The 20,326-nt window shown below is 61.0% G+C and overlaps 1 protein-coding gene across 14 annotated transcripts in view; it reads left to right on the top strand.

The window, feature by feature from the left end:
• Positions 1-4,850: 4,850 nt before the first annotated feature.
• EPB41L1 (erythrocyte membrane protein band 4.1 like 1) overlaps positions 4,851-20,326 on the top strand; it is a 75,373-nt gene continuing 59,897 nt past the window's right edge. For 11 of the 14 annotated variants that reach the window (XM_075438274.1, XM_075438284.1, XM_075438283.1 and 8 more), the window contains exons 1-2: positions 4,851-4,917; positions 14,651-14,700. The gene's annotated coding sequence lies outside the window, so the exon portion shown is untranslated. Of the gene's footprint in view, positions 4,923-9,171; positions 9,195-14,411; positions 14,431-14,650; positions 14,701-20,326 lie in introns of those variants that run through there. The other 3 variants (XM_075438270.1, XM_075438272.1, XM_075438273.1) reach the window with 3 other exon arrangements.

Below are 20,326 nucleotides of genomic sequence, written 5' to 3'. Positions count from 1 at the left end.
CCTGGGGCTGTGGGAAAGGCAGAGCTGGTGGAGCACCGCGATGGCACGCATGGCGTGCGTGTGTGAGCGTGCGCGTGTGCACGTTCACGTCGCGTTGGGAGAGAGGAGGAACATCGCCACACTCCAGCTCCTGCTGCATCTGTGTGGTTTGTAAGTCTGGTGAAGGATGCTTTGCAATGATCACCAACAACCTGACACTGGTATTGCAAGGGCTGAGTAACAGCGTGCTCTGGGATGGAAGGTGGAGGTCCAAGAGCTCCAAGGTGCTCTTGCTTGGAGGAGGTTTCCTCTTCATAGCTGTACCTATGCAGCTGGAGCCCTAGCTGCACCCCATCTCACCCGTCTCCTCCAAAGGAGAGCAGGTCTCTGTGTAGAAATAAACTCCAGGGTCACTGCTGGAGGCTGCGCTGATCCTCTTTGCTTTCTGGCCCATAAAGCCAGAGCTGCTGCAGAGTTCAACTGCAAGGGGAGAACTTACCGGAATAAAAGAGCTTGGAGGCTCTCAAGGAGATCTGGCGAGAGCCTGGTGACCAAACCTGTCCTAGCATCGAACCGTGAAACATCTGCAAGCCCTTGCAATTTATGCCTCGTTCATTTGTATGGGCCTTTGTGCTTTGTGATGGTGTTGGTTCTGCCGGACAACGGGAATCTGGCCAGGAGACCCTCACTTGTGCTGCAAAAATGACCGGAACTCCTCGGAGAGGGCTTCCCACGGAGCTGCTGGCCAGCAGCGAGCAGGGCTTGCAGGCTTCTCCATTCCTTGTCGCTGCAGAAGGCTCGGAGGTGTCCCGCGGGCACGCTGGGCACCGAAGGTCTCCAGCACCCGATGGGCAGAGGGGCAGTTCCGCCCGGCTGCGTAACAGCTGGTTTTGGTGTTTAGAACAATGGACTTTTCTGGGAATCTTTTTGATTTATCTGAAAAAAATAACCAAATACCAGCTCCTTTAAATTTCTTTAAATTCTTTAAATTTTCAGTTAAGCTCCCAAAAAACCTTGTAAAGTTTACACTTCCTCAATGCTTTCAGGGAGGAAAAAACCTCTTACTGTCCCCTGCCCACCACCCCATCAGCAAGGTGTGGCCAGAGCAGGTACCTCCATTGCTCCCGGCGCTGCGACAGGAATCTGACAGGGATGCGGGAGAGCTCATTTGTCTGTTATTGAATAACCAGAAGAAGGTCCAGCACGTGGCGGGGTGATCGATAGCTCACAGACTGTGGATGAAGCTCCTCTCCTCGTTGCAGCAGGCAGAGGGCTGGCTGGCCAGGGGTGCACACAGAGCGCGTTTTCTGTGTCTCCAGGACCGTTCAGGAGTTTCAGGTTTTAGCTTGGTGGGAACTGGAAGATGGTTTTCCTGGGGTGCATCAAGAGGAGCGTGGGCAGCAGGTCGAGGGAGGATCTCCTCCCCCTCTACACTGCCCTAGTGAGGCCCCATCTGCAGTGCTGTGTCCAGTGCTGGGCTCCCCACTTCAAGAAAGATGAGGAGCTACTGGAGAGAGGCCAGCGGAGGGCTACGAGGATGAGGAGGGGACTGGAGCATCTCTCCTGCGAGGAGAGGCTGAGGGAGCTGGGCTTGTTCAGCCTGGAGAAGAGAAGGCTGCGAGGGGACCTTAGAAATGCCTCTAAATATCTGCAGGGTGGGGGTCAGGAGGACGGGGCCAGACTCTTTCCAGTGGTGCCCAGCGACAGGACAAGGGGCAACGGGCACAAACTGAAGCAGAGGAAGTTCCAGCTGAACCCGAGGAAGAACTTCTTCCCTCTGAGGGTGACGGAGCCCTGGCCCAGGCTGCCCAGAGGGGCTGTGGAGTCTCCTTCTCTGGAGATATTCCAGCCCTGCCTGGATGCGGTGCTGTGCAGCCTGCTCTGGGTGACCCTGCTTGGGCAGGGGGTTGGACCGGGTGGTCCCCAGAGGGCCCTGCCAACCCCTGCCATGCTGTGGTTCTGTGATTCTCTCTGGGCTGGGATGTTTGCACTGGTGTGAGAAAGAGAGTGAAGGATTCACTGGGGGACTCTGTTCCTACGTGCTCTTCTTCTGGCTCCTGGCTTTGCAAGGGGAATGCTCCCTGCGGTGGGTGCTGGGGAACCGTACCCACGACATCTGCGCTCAGAACTCTGCCAGTGCTGTCACCCACTGACTTATTTGACCCAAATTCCCTTAAAAGTGAATTTAACATTTGAATTTCCTAGATTTTCTTTCAGAGTGTGACAGATCCCACCCCACTGAGCAGAAATTCATGTTTTTGAATGGCCTGAAAGATGACAACAGACGGCGACAGTCCTCAGGACACTGCGCAGAGCTATAATTGCATGATTTTTTGCAAGAATACCGAGCAACTTTTCTCTTGTACAACTTCCCTACAGACACGGCGCAGCGCGACACGCAGATGATGTCACCTGCAGCGCAGCCCCCCGAGCAAGGCACAGCACCTCCTCAGCATCGCCCCTCCGCAGGGGCCGTGCCTGCCAGGCTGGAACGTCTTTTGTTCGGCAATGGATGCCCTCCCTCCATCTTGGCTCCAATGACGTGGTGGGTTTTTCTCCTTTTCCGAGAGGTTCCTGCTATTTACCCAACTTCCCAGCTGGGCTTCGCGGGGGCGCAAAGAGGCAGGACCTGCCGGAGTTTGTACAGCGAGTCAACAGCTCGGCAGGGGATTAGAGCCCGCAGTCCTGCTGGCATCGCTGCCTTGGCGCGAACCGCTGGACCGTGCAGCCCCGTTCTGTTCCTGGTTTGTCAGGAAAAAAGCCTCAGCGTGGCTAATAGAGGAGGCACTTTATAAAGCGGTAAAAAACCCCCCCGCTTCGCTCCAGCGCTGCGTCCCGGGTGTGAGGTCCGGCTCCCTGCGTGAGCGGGAACGGCGGGTTTCCCGCAGGCTGGTGGGGAGGCAGCCGAGGAGGAGCAGCACCCGGAGGCAGCCGGCACCGAGCCCTGGCACCCGCCGCTGCCAGGCGGGCGACCGCGTGCTGGCGCAGGGTGACGAGCCGCCCCAGGCCAGCCTCGGCTTGCAGGGGACAAGCGAGGGAGCCGGGTCAGACCTCTGCTGGGAAGAGTCCCCAAGCCCCCCTCACCGTGGGAGCCCTGCCTTCCCGGGGTCCCGCGCCGACCTGCACCTTTCTGACTCCAGAGGACCGATAAAGACAGGAACGGATGGCAGATGCGCTGCGGGGTGGCCGAGCGCAGGCCCCGCGGCGAAGACCAGGGGCACAACACGCTGCTCGGAGCCCTGCGTGCTGCGGCAAGTGCCAGCGGGCGCTGGGGAGCGAGTCGGGACCAGCCGCAGGCTCTGCCAGCGAGGAAGCCAGACCCAGCACCGGCCTGCGCGTGACCCGTCCCCTCCGTCCCTTGCTCCTCTGCATCTGCGAGGCAGAGTGGGCAGCGCCTCGGGTCTGGTTCCCCCCGTTTGCCAGCACCAGTCTGACCCCCCCGAAGCTTTCACCTACGGCCACAGTGGCCATCGCAGCCATGCTGTGCATCCAGCGCACCCGTGCAGCCGGTGCAGCCATGCACCCGCTGCATCCACGCTGTGCATCCAGCGCACCCATGCAGCCAGTGCAGCCATCTGTGCAGCCATGCACCCGCTGCAGCCATGCTGTGCATCCAGTGCATGCATGGACCTGGTGCAGCCATGCTGTGCATCCTCTGCATGTGTGGGCTTGGTGCATCCAGTGCATTCGTGCACCCGGTGCTGTGCACCCAGCGCATGCGTGCACCTGGTGCAGCCATGCCATGCAGCCACACACCCAGTGCATCCATGCTGTGCATCCATGTCGTGCAACCACACAACCGGTGCATCCATGCTGTGCATGCTCTGCATGCGTGCACATGCTGCAGCCATGTGGTGCATCCATGCTGTACATCCACGCACCCAGTGCAGCCATGCCCTGCATCCAGTGCACGCGTGCACCCCGTGCAGCCAGGCTGTGCATCCTCTGCATGTGTGGACCTGGTGCATCCAGTGCATGTGTGCACCCGGTGCATCTGTCCTGTGCATGCTCTGCATGCGTGCACATGCTGCAGCCATGCGGTGCATCCTCTGCATGCGTGGACCTGGTGCATCCATGCTGTACATCCACGCACCCAGTGCAGCCATGGCCTGCATCCACTGCACGCGTGCACCCCGTGCAGCCAGGCTGTGCACCCAGCTCACGCGTGCACCCGGTGCGTCCATGCCATGCAGCCGCACACCCGGTGCATCCATCCTGTGCACCCAGTGCATGCACGGACCCAGTGTGTCCAGTGCATGCGTGCACCCAGTGCGTCCGTGCTGTGCATCCAGTGCACACATGGACCTAGTGCGTCCAGTGCCTGCAATGCACCCAGCGCATCCATGCTGTGCGTCCAGTGCCTGCGTGCACCCAGCGCATCCGTGCCATGCAGCCATGCACCCAGTGCATCCATCCTGTGCACCCAGCGCATGCACGGACCCAGTGCGTCCAGTGCCTGCGTGCACCCAGCGCATCCGTGCCATGCAGCCACGCACCCAGTGCATCCACCCTGTGCACCCAGCGCACGCCTGCACCCGGTGCTGCATCCACGCCGCGGGTGCACACGCGTGTGACGGAGCGGCTGCCCCCCCCCCATTCCATCTCCTGGGGGGGGGGGGGGTCGCTGCGTGCCCTCACCCCCCGGCTCGGCCCCCTCGGCCCTGCGGAGACCCCCCCGTGCCTGCGCTGCCGCCTGACCCACGCGCCCACCACGCAGCCCCCCCCCCCCCCCCCCCCCCCGGGGACGCTCGTCACGCAGCGCGCGGGGCGGGGCGGGGCGGGCCGCGGCGCTGCGGAGGGGGAGCGGCCGCGGCCCGCCCCGCCCCGCCCCGCGCTCCCGCCGCACGGCGGGCAGGCAGCAGGCAGCGCAGGCAGCGCGGGCGGCGGCGCGGGGCCGCGCCCGGCAGGCGGCGGCGGCGCGGGCTGAGGCGAGGCGAGGTGAGGTGAGGCGAGGCGGGCGGCCCCAGGTGCGCTGCCTGGGGCGGGGGGGGGGGGGAAGGCGGGCAGGGCTGCTTCTCCGAGCCGGGCCTCGGGTGCGGGGACGGGGGGGGACGACCCTGAGCCGCCGAGGTCGGGGCGCGGCTCCACGGGGGGGGCGAAGCAGCCAGCGGGGCGGGGGGGGGGGGGGAAGGAGCAGCGGCAGCGGCAGCAGCGGCAGCAGCAGCGCGGGTCGGATCCCCTCAGCGGGCGTGAGGCGGCCCCCGGGGGAGCCGTCCCGGCGTTTGAAGGGCCGGGCTGCGGTTCCGATGGGGAGACGATTCACGGGAGAGGGAGAACGTGGAGAGAGCCAGGAACAACTTGGAACGGGTCCTGGCATATTTCTGCGGTTATTTTTGGAGCGTCGTCATATGGCAGGAGGTGGGCTCGGGAGGTATCCTTGAGCTCAGCGTTTTCTCCGCGGGCTGGTTACCCGGGAGATCCGTACGAGGGGACCCGCGGGGCCCTGTTCTCCGTCGGTGGTTTTGGTGTAAGGCACCGTTTCTCTCGCCGTTCCCGCAGCGGTGTTGTGTCCCTGCGGCGGGGGACGAACCCCGGTCTGGGCCGCGCGCGGTCGAGCCTTGGCGATGGTGCGTTGCGGGAGTGGGTGACGGAGACGCTGCGTGTGCTCCGGCTGCAGCTGCTGTGAGGTGACTGCTGATCGGCCCTCTCTCCGCTGCGGGGACGAGGTGTGGCTCACCAGCATCCCTGGGGAGATCACCCCATGCTTTCCCCCCGGGCTTGCTCCCGCCAGACGTCTCCAGAGCGATTTTTGCTTGCAGACGACTGGAGGTGGTTGGTACCGAGGTCCGCTCCAGTCTCCTTCCTGCGCGGAGCTGCCGCTTTCCCCCGGGCTTGCTCCCGCCAGACGTCTCCAGAGCGATTTTTGCTTGCAGACGACTGGAGGTGGTTGGTACCGAGGTCCGCTCCTTGGAGCTGCCGTGCCGTTCCTTCGGGGCCCGCGGGAAGACGCGGCGCGTGCTGGAGCCCCGCGACCGTGGCCGCGCAGGCTGGAGGGCCGTGCTGGTGGCCCTCGGTGGCGTGGCCTTGTTGCTGTCAGACGAGTTTGGAGCTGAGGGAAGGCTGGGTTTGGGCGATGATTCTTGCAAGGAGGGAATTACTCTTTAATTATAATTTTGTGGAGTCTGGTTTGGTAGGCACGGAGCCTGTCTGCAAAGGTCTCCCCAGGGTGCTTGGAACCGTGCTCTCCACAAGGACCCTGCTCTCTGCTGTGTGCAGAGATGCAGGGCGTGTTCTGGAAGCTGTGGCAGACCCCGGCTGTCACAGCGTATGGCAGGTCCACAGCCACCCTCTCTCTCAGAGTATTCCCTCCTCAGCAGGGATAACCTCCGTGTTTGGGGTCAAAGGACCACGATGTCCCCATCCCTTGTAGGGGGCAAGCCACCTCTCCTCTCCATGCCGTCCTCGTGCTGTGTTGGTGGCTTTAGCTGCAACTTCAGCTGGGGCTGCGGTCACCAAAGCAGTGGAGCCCTGGCCTGGGCTGTGGGGCACAGGGTGTCTGGAGGGTGGGACACGGCGCCGGGTTAGCCGCAGAGCCCCCGCGTCTGTGCTGTCGCTGCGGGCGAGGTGTGCTTCCCCTGCTGTCGCCGTTGCTTGTTGTAGCTAGAACTGTCCGGAATTTTTATTGTTACCAATTCTTGTGAAATCGACATTTTCCAGCGCTCTCGGTGTTTTGTTTTGGAGCGGGCTTCTGAAAAAAGGTTTTTGAAGTCCAGTGTTGTATTTCTGGTCAAAAAGCATGAGCATAGAAGAGAGCATTCCGGAGGGTGAAGGTCTGGGTACCTTTCCTACGCGGTGCAGGCACAGAGCTTGCTGAGCACTCTGTCCTGGGCTGCTGCCGTGGTCCTCACCACCAGCTCCAGGGTAAGTGTCTTCTGGCGCCTGGTTCATGGGCAGCCAGGAGGGGTGGCTGGGTCAGCTGAGGAGGTCGCTGCTGGGTAGAACGGGGAAAACCTTAAAAATAAATTTTCTTCCCCCAGGCAGCTGAGCTCCCTGTTGAGCTCTGGGTGATGACCTGGTGAGGAGCTGGGTCTCTCAGTGATTTACAGAAGAACCTGTCGCGCTTTCTGCCGGCAGCACCGAGCCCTCGTCCCGCGTGTAGCTCCGGCGTCACTGTGCCGCCGGCGCTGCTCCTGGCTCTAGCACCGCTGATGGCTTCTGCAGTGCTGGAGGAGGTTTGCAGAGACAGGCAGACAGACCAGTCAGGTGCCCGATGCATTTTGTCCCTAAAAAAAGAAATCTTTCTATAGCTAATTAGGATTTCTAAATTAGGAAGTCTCAGAGAATGACCGGTTGGTTAAAGGGCAGGGGGTGGGCTTGGCGGTTCCCGGGCTTGCTCCAAGTTTCCTGCCCAGTCTCGCAGACATCACTGGAGTGTCCTTTGCCTTCATTCTATTCAGCTGCGAGATGGGGACATTTCCCTGCCGCCTTGGGCGCAGTTCTCCGGCGCCGGAGTGACAGCTGGGATAGCGGTGGGGAAGCAAGTGTGCATGAGGAGATGGGCTGGGCACGGGCTGAAGCTTTGTGGCAGATCAGCGTGGGCGTCTGGGAGGCCTGTGTTTAGCTATGTAGTAGACTTTCATGCGGTGCCTGTCACTTGGAGGGCTGAGCCGAGTCTGAAGCTCTGTTTTAAGCATAGATGCAAAGGAAGAAACGCGGATCGGTGGAGGTTCCCGAGTCCCCAGTTGCTGGAAGCTCCTGTGCGCGAAGACTCGTGCAGCTGCAAATGCGTGACTCTCACACGGCATCTAAAAATGTGCTTGTGCTGAGGCTGTGACAGTGATGGCTGCGTGGCTTATTGTTCTCATCAGAGCGGTCGGGTGGCTCTGAGTCAGCAGGTTTGGATTTGTCACAGCCGGGGCCGTTGCGCCGGGGAGATCTGTGAGGTTCTGTGATGCCGGGCGGAGAGGCTGGCCCTGGCTGGCTGCTCCTGCGCGGCGGCGCTGGGGTTGGAGCCTGGACTCCTGCTTGCTGTTGGCTCATGCCGGCACTTGAGCCTGGAAGGAGCTGTATGTATCTCTGGGAGCTGGAGGACAGTCTCCCATGGGAGCTCCTTTCCAGCACCCACCCCGTGCCGTTTGGGTCTAGAAAGCTGACCATCGCTACTGCCAGCAGGGCAGCTTGCAGAGCGGACCAGTTTTTCTCATGCACATCACATCGTCTGGATTACAGGAGATGGAGAGCATGGCGAGAGGAGACCATCTCTGATGGGGGCACGTTGCGGTATTTCCTTGTGGCTGCAGATCCACCTTTCCTCCCAGCCCTTGGGGGGAAGCCTGTGGGTTGTCCAGGACTGAAGTGTCCTTAAAGCGAAGAGGAGGAGGTCTGAGCAACCACATCTTCCACCATGGAAGCTGTGGCTGCTTTCTGCAGCAGCTCTCCCATCCACACAGCATGCCCCTGGTGCAGAGCAGGGTGTTGGGCCCAGGCCCCGTGGATGTCCCGTGGGTGGTCCTTGCTCCAAGGAGTTGGACTGGTCGGGGGTGCATGGTGAGATCTGCACCGAGAGCTGTTGGGCTGAGCTTTTGTACGACTGGGACAGGAGCCAAGGTTTGCTCTCCTTGTGCTGGACGGGGAGCTGTGGGACTGTGTGGAAAGGGGCAGTCATCCCAGAGCCCTCGGCGGGCAGTTTGGTACAAATGCTTCGTGTCGGCTTGTCCCAGCGCATGGCTGAAGGCTGCTCTGAACCGGAGCTGAGAATTAGTCAGTGCCCTGTCTGTAGTGCGTGCGTGAGCAGGTTTGTTGTCTGGGAGGGTGGGAGTAGCAGACAGAACCTTAAAATCTGGATGATAATGCTCTGGAAGAAAAATTGCCTTCCATCTTCTGCTGGTGGTCTTGCCTTTTGCCCTCCGGAGGGCAATACCAGCTCCCCTGAGGGCTTGGCAGTGCCCCGGGCTGGGTCTGCCCAGTGCAGGACCTGCTGGCAGCATCCCGGCCCTGCTGTGATCCCAGTGCAGCGAGGGGACGGGGCTGACCCCATTGTGCTCGCTACACGAGGCAAATGAGGCTGAAGCTGCACGTCCGCAGGTCAGCAGTTTCACTCGGGCACTCGGCCCGTTTGTGGCGATGAAACGTGGTAGCGCTTCAGCATCTGCTCCATCCCCCTTTCAGAATCCAGCCCTCTGCCCACCAGCTGCCACTGGAGCCTGCGGCCGTCACACTGGGCTGTGCTGTCCCTCACCCCTGCTCGGTCCCGAAGCCTGATGCTCCTTTGCAAGGTACGGGCGGCGTGGCGGAACCCAGGACCGGGTGCTGGCCTGGCGTAAAGCGCATCCCGTGTTTGAGGCGATGCTGAATGGGGATTCGCAGCAGCGCAGCCCTGCTGCCAGGTTCCACCCACCGGCTCCTTCCTCCCTCTGCTCCTACTAACCCACTGCCGGGGCCCCGCTCGCTGCCTGGCAGCAGAGCGGAGATGTGTGCTGGGATCCTTCACCGAGCATCAGATGGAGAGGAAAACATAGGGTGGAGTCATCTCTCACACAAAGGAAATGTTGAGGTATCGTTTCTGCCTTCGGTGGATTTTTTTAGGTGGCTGGGGAGAGATTAAACAGGATCTTAACACATTCACAGCCCCCTTCCCACCTCATTTTCCTGTGAATCTGTTGCTGTCGTGGTATCTTTCAGAAGATATTTTTAGCTTTGCCTTTTCCTACCCCCCCCATCATGCTTTTGAAGAGAAACACGTTTCTATGGGAGAACAGAATGAGCCATTTCACGAGCCGTTCTGTTATGGGCAGAAGGGCCGGGAAATCTGATTCTGCATTTTAAACGACACGTTCCCCTTTGTAATGGGCTAATCGTACTGCTGGGGCCAGCGCCGGCGGAAAGCCCTCCTGGGCCAGCCAAAAAAGCCCTCCTGACCGGGCCGGCGGCCGGCGGCTGTGAGCCCTGGAGGCTGCGGGGCGAGCGGGGCTGGAGCAGCGCTCTGCGTCCTCCCCCTGCCCGTCCCCACGTCGCCCGGCTGGCCACGCGCGAAGGGCTGCAGGGCTGGGAGGGGTCCTGCAGGTTTTTCTCCTCAATGCTGCTGCTGTACAGTACACCTGCCTACGAGACAAGCAATTAAATGTTCTAATTAGGTGCAGTATTGATCTGGCAGTGTATTTGCTGGCAGGAGCTTCTGCCGAGCGTGGGATGGCGTGACGTCTGACGGAGCTTTGGGTGTCCGTTTGCTGGTGGTGAGAGGGACATGGCGAAGGTCTCAGGGCAGGAGAGCGGTGCTGTATGAAAGCCTGTGGGGTGGTCACAGAATCACAGAATAGTAGGGGTTGGCAGGGCCCTCTGTGGGTCCCCCAGCCCAACCCCCTGCCCAAGCAGGGTCACCCAGAGCAGGCTGCACAGCACCGCGGCCAGGCAGGGCTGGAATATCTCCAGAGAAGGAGACTCCACAGCCTCCCTGGGCAGCCTGGGCCAGGGCTCCGGCACCCTCAGAGGGAAGAAGTTCTTCCTCGGGTTCAGCTGGAGCTTCCTCTGCTTCAGTTTGTGCCCGCTGCCCCTTGTCCTGTCGCTGGGCACCACTGGAAAGAGTCTGGCCCCGTCCTCCTGACCCCCACCCTGCAGATATTTAGAGGCATTTCTAAGGTCCCCTCTCAGCCTTCTCCAGGCTGAACAAACCCAGCTCCCTCAGCCTTTCCTCATAGGAGAGATGCTCCAGTCCCCTCCTCATCCTCGTAGCCCTCCGCTGGCCTCTCTCCAGTAGCTCCTCATCTTTCTTGAAGTGGGGAGCCCAGAACTGGACACAGCACTGCAGATGAGGCCTCACCAGGGCAGTGTAGAAGGGAAGGAGAACCTCCCTCGTTCTGCTGCCCACACTCCTCTTGATGCACCCCAGGATCCCGTTAGCTTTCTCGGCACCCAGGGCACACTGCTGGCTCCTGGTCAACCTGTCGTCCCCCAGCACACCCAGGTCCCTCTCCACAGAGCTGCTCTGGTCGTACCGCTGGGTCTGCTGCTCGCTGGGGGAAGGGCCGGTTTTTGACAAGGGTATGGACCCAACGCTGACGGTGAGCTTTGGGAGGGGAAACTGCCAGCCTGATCTCGCAGCAGTGTTGCCTTTTAGGAGATTTGCTGCGAGCTCTGATGGGTGAAGGTCCTGCAGAGTGAACTTGTCAGAACAAGAGAAACCCCCCTGAGCTCTGGTCTGGCGCTGGGTATACGCGTGCCGACGTGAGGCAGGGGCCGTTGCCTCGGCAAACTCACTGGGGCTCTTCTTCAGGGAGCCAAAAAATGCTTTCTGGTAGGATGGCATGGATAAACCCTTGTAGGTCACCCTGGTCTCGTGTGTGAGACTTCTGCAAGAAACGCAGCTGACTTTAGGGTGACTGCTGGAAGTACTACGGGACGTAGAGAAGACGCAGCTGTCCGTGCTGTGACCTGGTGGTCCCCGTAAGCCCGCCTGGCCACCTCTGTGCTTTGGAGCTCAGTCCCACCCCGGCACGGTGCAGCGGGCTGCGGCAGCCCGGCGTGTGGAGACGCTGAGGTCTGTGGTCACCTCCTGCGGAGCGCTGGCTGGGCTCTGCCATCTTGGCTTGCTGGAGCTGGTGTGGTCCCAGCGCAGCATGGAGCCGCGCACGGCTGGACCTCTCGCCGGCCGTGCTTCATGCTCGGCTGCCCTGAGGCTGCTGTGCTGCCCTGCCCTGTCTATGTTCCTGCTCCAGTGGACACGTGAAGGGGACAGTATGAATCCTTGTCCCCTTCCTTGCCCTTCGTTGGACTCATCAGTGCTTTTGCAACACGCCGGCCTAGGTTTGAGCAAGCTGGGCTCAGCGTGCGGCTCCCCCCTGACCCCCGGCAGCGGTGCCGGCCGGGGTCTGCCCCGTGCACGGGCCATGGCCGTCGTCTGGCCGCCGTCGCTGCCCCAGCGCCTGCGTCCACAGCCAGCCCTGGCGCTCGCCCGGCACGGTCGGGGCGGGCGGCCGCGGTGACGAGGTGGTGGCAATGTGGGTCAGTGCGGGATGTCTCCAAGCCCGGGGCACTGTCTGTGGCTGAGGTGGTGCAGGCACCGGCCCGGCGCTGGGGAGAGCTGCGCGGCAGGAGGTCGCGGTGCGATCTAGCAGGGAGTTTTGCCGTCAGGAGTGTTATCGAGAGCTGCTTGTTTGCAGGCAGGAGTGAGCAGGGTTGGGGGAGGGTCTGGCTTCCGCTGCCTGTATTCTCAGAACACTTCATTGATATGATATTAATTGATGCAGTAGCTCAGACCCCAAAGAATCTCAGAGCGGTGCGGCCAGTCCCGGCAAATACTGCTCCGCGCAGCAGAAGATGGGAAGGACGAACGGTGCCTGATGGAGAGCGCAGGGGCTTTGTCTGGCAGCGTTAACGCAGGCAGGTTGGGGAGCATTGGATACCACTGCCCTGCCCTTGGTGCCTGCATCCTCCATCCTCCCTCGCCAGAGGGTCGCGGTGCAGCCCCGGGTGCAGGGGCTGCTGGGGCCATAGCCCTTGTGCTGGGTCTGCTGAAAGCTGCCTGCCCTCGTGCCTGGCTGGGCACCCGCCTGCCCGTCTCTTGACTCGCCCTTGAGCTGGGATGGGAGAAAGCCAAGCGTACGAACCTGGGAGCAGCTTGGGGCCCCCCACAAAAATCACTGGGCTCGGCAGAATAGGAGCAGGGCCACGGAGGCTGCACTGATGAGGGGAGAGAGCCCCACAGATCCCTGCGGCTTTGTGTGACTGCCTGCGGGTGGGAGCAGGAGCTGCTGGTGCTGGAGTCCGCTCCTCGTGCCAGCCTGGCCTGGTGGCTGTCGCTGTGGGGTCCCCCGTGTGTCCTGTGCTGGGAGAGGGCAGAGCTCTGCTGCTGACGGGGCTCTGTGTTTTGGCTCATTGCCTCTGGGCAGTGGTGTCTGCGCAAGAAGAGGGGGCAGGTGAGGGGGAGCCAGGTCTGCTGTGGCTCTGGGATCGTGGGGGCATGGAGGTGATGGCAGGGACAGTAGCCTCCGCACGCCAGTGGCATCCATGGGCAGCCCAGGCTCTGCGCGTAACTGTGAGCGGGTCGGAAAATGCCTTTTCCAGGTCTGGGACGGCAGCGAGCCGTGCGCCAGGCATGCGTTCGGCTCCTGTGCTGGGCACCGGCGTGGAGGTGCTCAGGCCCAGAGCCAGCGGCCCCGCGCCGCGGGTGGGTGGGGGTCCCGGCGCTGCGGGTGCAGCCGGCGCCGGTGGGCTGGGTGCGGGGATGCCCAGCGCTGCATTCCAACCGCGCTCCCCACGAGCGAGGCAGGCCAGCCTGCGCGGTGTCAGCGAAGGGGTCTGTCACCCCTGGGCAGGGGTGGGCGAGAGCGTGCCTGGCGTGGTGACGTCCTGCTGGTGTGGCAGCGAGCCGGGACAGCGGCGGTGGCTATGGCTCCCTCCTCTCTCCGTCTCTCATGCAAATCATTTCAGGGCGCAGTTTCTCCCCGCTCAGAGGTGATTTTATTTCCTTGGAGATGCCAAAGCCCCTGGCCTTGTTGCGTCAGGTTTTGTGCCTGGGGGACAGCTGCGTGCCCGTCCCTGTCTGGGACGGAAGCGGTAGCTGCCCGGCCACGGATCGATGGCTACATCGCTGTGCTGCCCGGGGGCTCTGGCCGTACGGACAGCGGAGCAGCTTTTATGCCCTGAGCGAGTTCTTGGGAAAGCTGCTGTGGATCGGTGTCGCTCAGGGCGAGCTGTGCTGGGCTGCACGCAGCTGCTGGTCGCTTGCGGAGAGTGAAAGGTTTTTGGTGAATCCGTTGGAGAGGTGGGGGCTTCGCATCCTGCCTGCTTCGCTTCCGTGCTGGTGGGGGGGGTGGTCCTCACCCGTTGAAGGTGTGTTTGAAAATTAACCCCTGGAAAAATGACAAAAATGACAAAATGGCACTTCAGGACACGGTTTAGCAGACATGGTGGCGTTGGGGCGACAGTTGGACTGGATGATCTCAGAGGTCTTTTCCAACCTGAGTGATTCTGTGATTCTAAAAGCAGAAGGTATCTGTGCTGTGAGGCCGTGCTTCCTCCTTCTCGTAACTGCAGTGCCTGCTGGGCAGCGTTTCTTCCCCTGTTAGATGCAGCAGTCATCTAAAAAGTGGCCCTGAAAATGCCGTTGCAGGATTTGGGCTGTTCCTGTTAAAGCTGCTGATCTTACTCCTGGTGTGCCAGCGCTGCCGGTGGCTCTGTGGCTGAGTGAGCGGGGCTGGCTCCCGCGGGTCCTGCATTGCTGACCTGCGTCATTACCCGGGCTGAAAGTCCTGCCGACCAGATGTTGCCTCGGCGTTACCGGGGGGGACGGGTGACGGTGGGGTGGCACAGATGGCCCTGGCAGGAGAACCTGGGCAGCGCCCGGCGCCGCGAGCCGGGAGGGTATCTGTTTCGCTTCTCGGAGGTGTGTTGGTTCTGCGGCACTGCCTGTAGTAAATATTTGCTTTTATCACTCAAATGAGCGGAGCTGGCTCGCAACGCGCGCAGCAGGCAGATTGACTGCTGAGAAGGTGCTCTTTTCACATCAGTCTTTTTGTGAGTAAAGCGGCATCTAACGTAATCTGGAGCTTGCGTTCTCCAGCGAGCAGATCTGTACGGAGTCGCAACGCAGCGCTCGAGCCGTGCGGGCACCATCTTGTGACGAAGCGCCTGGCTACCGTCCTTCTGTGCACTTGCCATCGTCTCTGGAAAGGGGTTTTTTTTTTCTTTTATATTTTTTTTTTTCTTTTAACCAAATCTGATTTCTTCTTTGCAGGTTCTGAATTGTGCCTGAGCAGAGCGCTGAGAGCAGCCCCTGGAAGCAGCGTGAGTTTATCCTGAAAGCTTTTCTTCTCCTTTCCAGACCCCACATAAGGCTGAGTGGGTTTTATAGCATAGAAGGTGTTGCTCAGCACGGAGCCGGTGCTGCAGGGAGGCTTCTCTGCCAGAAACCCTCGGCAGGACCGGAAATCTGGCCGGCTACCACCAAAACACAAAACTACTGGGCTTGTTCTGGCTTTCTTGATGTCTTGGGTTTTTTTCCTGGTTTAGTTTGGAGTTGGGCAGCGGCCCCTTTGCCAACAGAAAGGCTCCTGCCGGCTGCCCAAGCCTTCGCCTGCTGACGGAGCGGCTTTGGGACATCGCGCTTAACGCTGAGCCCCGACGCTCCTCTGGTGCGGAGGGTTTGAGGGAGGCGGCGTGTTTGCGAACCGGCCGAGGTGTTTTGTGGGGGGTGGATCTGGGCACGGGGCGTAGGTCCGCGGGCTTGCAGGGGCTGGGCACAGGCAGCCCGAGGCATGTCCCGAGGAGCTGGCACCACCCGGAAGCCGGGAGCAAAGGACGGCGGTAGGTCTGAGCTGCGGAATTAAATTACTGGGATGCCTGAAAGGGGCGAGCGCTTGTGGTCCAGGCCTTCTCGGAGACCCCCGGGGTCCCTCCGGCTGGGTGCTCCCCCCCAGAGCCCTGGTGCGCAGCGGGTTGGCACGGTGCCGTCCCCGTGCAACCAGTCGTGAGCTCCTTGCGCACGTCCTGCAGATGGTGTGCGGCCAGGGGTGGCTGGCAGGACACGGTCTGGCTCCTGCTGCCGCTCGCTGACCCGCGAGGTGAGCCTGGGCAGAGAGCAGCGCGGCTGCGCAGCCCGCGCTCCGGGTTCGAGATGGGGGGAAGGGGTCCTTGTCTGAACGTCGGGGACACGGGGTCCCGTGGCTGCACCCCGCTGTCCCGGCTCGTTCCCGGGTGGCAGGAACGTGAGGCTCGCTGCGCCCGCCGGCCCCGCTGCCCACCACGCCTGGCTCCTGCCTGCACAGGGCGCAGAGGCAGGCGGTGCTCTGGATCCCGGATCCAGGGGATCCGTGTCCTTGCTGAGGGCTGTGACGGGCCGCTGAGATGTGCTCCTCGGGGCGAGAGGCATCTCTGGCTCCGAATGGGGCAGCTCGTTACTTTTTATGAGCGGTTTCTCACCAGCGGTGCTACGAGACCGTCGCTCCTGGAGGGCTCTTTGCAAGATGCCAGCTTGCAAGATGCCCCATGCCCCGGGACGTGTGTCCAAAGGGAAAGCAGGGAGCACGGCGGGGTTTCTTGTCCTGTCTCTATACGCTGAGGAGTGTGGGTGCTGCCGGACTGCTTTTGGAATCGGTGGGGGCAGAGGTGCAGACCCAACCCCGGCGGTGGATTGCGTGTGATCCTGCGTCGCCGCACGCCTTGGTTTCCCTCCGGCACGGCGCGGGGTGCCCGCGTGCTGCCGCTCTGGGGCTCTGCGCGAGGAAGGCTGCTCGGCTCCGGGGCGATGCCTGGCGGGAAGCTCGGCGCCTGCGTGGGGGTGAGTCCCTGTCGTGGGTCCCCGCACCAGGGTGGCACGGGGAGCGGGAGGACACCCCGCAGCTCTGCGGTGACCCCAGCTACCCAGCCAACCGCTCGCTTTCGCTGGTGGCCTCGGTGTCCCGGGTGCAGCCGGGGGTTGGTGGCCTGCATCTGGGTGTCTTTGGTTCCATGTTTCCCTCTTTGGGTTGCGTCGCGTGAGCCAGCACGGGGGACATGGGGAAGCACTCACAGAGCAGAGCAGCTTCATGGCCGTGCGCTGGTCGCCTGTGGGTCCCAGCTCCCTGGCGAGTCCGGGCAAGCAAAGCCTTGCCGGCACAGCCCAGGCCAGCTGCCGCTTTGTGCCGAGGGAGGTGTCCCCCCGCGTCTGGAAGGGTTGTCGACGCTCCCGTCACGGCACAGCGATCGTGTTGGTCACGAGCTTCTCGTTTCTCTGTATTTCTACAGCTCCCTCACAGCTGGTGTAGTATCCTCCCTCCTGGATGCCGTGAAGGGCTTGCTGCTGGGGTTTGGTAGGCAGGGGTGAAGGGGAAGGACCGTCTCCTTAGGAGCTTGGTCACAGGAGATGGTCATCCATCAGCTGGAGTAGATGGTCATTGTAGGTCTCTGCCAACTGAACTATTCCATCCTCCTCAGAAGTGGAGCACAAGAGGTGACCATTACCTTGGGGAAAATGGCACTTTGTAGCCGCTGCTTTAGACGCCGAACAGGGCTCCTCTGGGGCTGCAGATCAGAGGACGATGGCCGTTGGCAGAGAGCTTGGGCCTTGCTTTGGAAGGAAAGAGAAGATGGGAGACGGCAGGGCTGAGCCCATGCCTGAGCTGGGCTCCCTTCGGTGGCTGCCCTTGCTCTAGGTGCTCTTTACCTTCTCAAGCTCCTCTCCTCTCCCCAGCTGCTTACCGGCTGGCCTGGTGGTTTCCAGGGCATCTGGTCCTGTGTTCTTCTTGCCCATCAGGCAGCTGATCTCTATATGTGAGGGAGCAAGGAGAATGCATTGAGCTTGGCCTGGGGGCAAATGAGGAACAAGTTGAAAGCTTGTGGGTTAGAATTAAGGGACAGGCTCATAAGGGTGACATTACATTGGGTGTGTACTACAGGCCACCTGACCAGGAGGAGGAGGTTGATGAGGCCTTCTACAGGCAGCTGCAAGCAGCCTCACAGTCACAGGCCCTGGTTCTCATGGGGGACTTCAACCACCCTGACATCAGCTGGGAAGACCATACAGCCAGGCAGGCGCAATCCAGGAGGTTCCTACAGAGCATCGATGATAACTTTCTGATGCAAGTGGTGGAGGAACCAACAAGGAAAGGCACGCTGCTGGACCTTGTATTAACAAACAAGGAGGGACTGGTGGAGGATGTGAAGGTTGGAGGTAGACTCGGCTGCAGTGACCATGAAATGGTCGAGTTCAGGATCCTGCGTGAAGGAAGCAGGGCGATAAGCAGGATCAAAACCCTGGACCTCAGGAGGGCTGACTTTGCCCTCTTCAAGGAGCTACTGGGAGGAATCCTGTGGGCCAGGGCTCTCGAAGGCAGGGGGGTCCAAGAGTGCTGGTCGCTCTTTAAACGACACTTCTTCCATGCTCAGGAGCAATGCATCCCCCTGAGAAAGAAATCGAGCAAAGGAGGCAGGAGACCTGCATGGTTAAACAAGGAGCTTCTAGCGGAGATCAGGTGGAAGAGAAAGGTCCATGGAATGTGGAAAGAGGGGCAGGCCACTTGGGAAGAGTACAGGAATGTGGTCAGAGCGTGCAGGGATGCGACGAGGAAGGCCAAGGCCCACCTGGAATTGAAGCTGGCAAGGGATGTCAAAAACAACAAGAAGGGCTTCTTCAACTACATCAGCAGCAAAAGGAAGGCTAGGGACAACGTGGGGCCGCTGCTGAATGAGGCGGGTGTCCTGGTGACGGGGGATGCAGAGAAGGCAGAGCTACTGAATGCCTTCTTTGCTTCAGTCTTCAGTGCTAAGACTGGCCCTCAGGAATCCCAGGGCCCGGAGGTAAGAGAAGAAGCCTACAAAGAGGACGACTTTCCCTTGGTCGAGGAGGACTGTGTGAGGGATCGCTTAAGCGATCTGGACATCCACAAATCCATGGGCCCCGATGGAATGCACCCACGAGTGCTGAGGGAGCTGGCGGATGTCATTGCTGAGCCACTCTCCATCATCTTTGAGAGGTCCTGGAGGACAGGAGAGGTGCCTGAGGACTGGAGAAAGGCCAATGTCACTCCAATCTTCAAAAAGGGCAAGAAGGAGGACCCAGGGAACTACAGGCCGGTCAGCCTCACCTCCATCCCGGGAAAGGTGATGGAGCAGCTTATCCTGGAGGCCGTCATCAAGCAAGTGGAGGAAAAGAAGGTTATCAGGAGTAGTCAGCATGGATTCACCAAGGGGAAATCATGCCTGACCAACCTAATAGCTTTCTACGATGGCTGGGTAGACGAAGGGAGAGCCATGGATGTTGTCTACCTCGACTTCAGCAAGGCTTTCAACACAGTCTCCCATGATATCCTCCTAGGGAAGCTCAGGAAGTGTGGGCTGGATGAGTGGTCGGTGAGGTGGATTGAGAACTGGCTGAATGGCAGAACTCAGAGGGTTGTCATCAGCGGCGCAGAGTCTAGTTGGAGGCTGGTGACAAGTGGTGTCCCTCAGGGGTCAGTACTGGGCCCAGTCTTGTTTAACTTCTTCATCAACGACCTGGATGAAGAGTTAGAATGTACCCTCAGTAAGTTTGCTGATGACACCAAACTGGGAGGTGTGGTAGACACACCAGCAGGCTGTGCTGCCATCCAGCGTGACCTGGACAAGGCTGGAAAGCTGGGCAGAGAGGAACCTGATGAGGTTCAACAAGGGCAAGTGCAGGGTCCTGCACCTGGGGAGGAACAACCTCATGCACCAGTACAGGCTGGGGTGGACCTGCTGGAGAGCAGCTCTGTGGAGAGGGACCTGAGTGTCCTAGTGGCCGACAGGTTAACCATGAACCAGCAGTGTGCCCTGGCTGCCAAGAAGGCCAATGGGATCCTGGGGTGCATCAAGAAGAGTGTGGGCAGCAGAACGAGGGAGGTTCTCCTTCCCCTCTACACTGCCCTGGTGAGGCCTCATCTGGAGTACTGTGTCCCGTTCTGGGCTCCCCAGTTCAAGAAAGATGAGGAGCTACTGGAGAGAGTCCAGCAGAGGGCTACGAGGATGAGGAGGGGACTGGAACATCTCTCCTACGAGGAGAGGCTGAGGGAGCTGGGCTTGTTCAGCCTGGAGAAGAGAAGGCTGCGAGGGGACCTTAGAAATGCTTATAAATATCTGCAGGGTGGGTGTCAGGAGGATGGGGCCAAGCTCTTTCCAGTGGTGCCCAGCGACAGGACAAGGGGCAGCGGGCACAAACTGAAGCAGAGGAAGCTCCAGCTGAACCCGAGGAAGAACTTCTTCCCTCTGAGGGTGACGGAGCCCTGGCCCAGGCTGCCCAGGGAGGCTATGGAGTCTCCTTCTCTGGAGATACTCCAGCCCCGCCTGGCCGCGGTGCTGTGCCCCCTGCTCTGGGTGACCCTGCTTGGGCAGGGGGTTGGGCTGGGTGACCCACAGAGGGCCCTTCCAACCCCTACTATTCTGTGATTCTGTGGGTGCTACATCCCAGCGCAAGGCGGTTGAGCCCGTGGTCTCTGCCTTCCTCTGCTTGCTCTTGCCCACGAGCAGTGGTTGCTGCAGAGGCAGGGGCTGCTGCTGCGCTTTCCTCTCGGTTAGGGGCCCGTCCTCGGTGCCTCGGTCAGTGAAGCTCGCTCTGTGCCATCCCAGCTGCTTTGGCCCGGGCTGAGCAAACAGGTTTGTGGTATGTGGCAATGCGTGCCCTGAAGGCTGGTGAGAGCTGCCAGCTCCCTCACGCGCAGCTTGGGCAAGGCTGGCTTCTGGCCAAACACCCTGCTTGCTTTGGCTGATACTTTTAACCTCTTCTGCATCAGATCAGTGAGGAGCTGGGCTTCCCCCGTGCCGTGTTGCAGCTGCGATGCCCACCCGTCTCTGACCACCCTTGGCTGTTGAAGACTTCTCTGCCTGAGAGCCGTGCTGGGGCTGTGGTCCTGTCCCACCCTGCGGCACTGTCTGCTGGGGCAGCAGGAGATGGGGCTTTCCTTGGAAGATGCGGCTTTGC

This window comes from Opisthocomus hoazin, chromosome 18 (assembly GCF_030867145.1).
Source record: "Opisthocomus hoazin isolate bOpiHoa1 chromosome 18, bOpiHoa1.hap1, whole genome shotgun sequence".
Classification (NCBI taxonomy): Eukaryota; Metazoa; Chordata; class Aves; order Opisthocomiformes; family Opisthocomidae; genus Opisthocomus; species Opisthocomus hoazin.
This window is presented reverse-complemented; position numbering and strand designations above follow the sequence as displayed.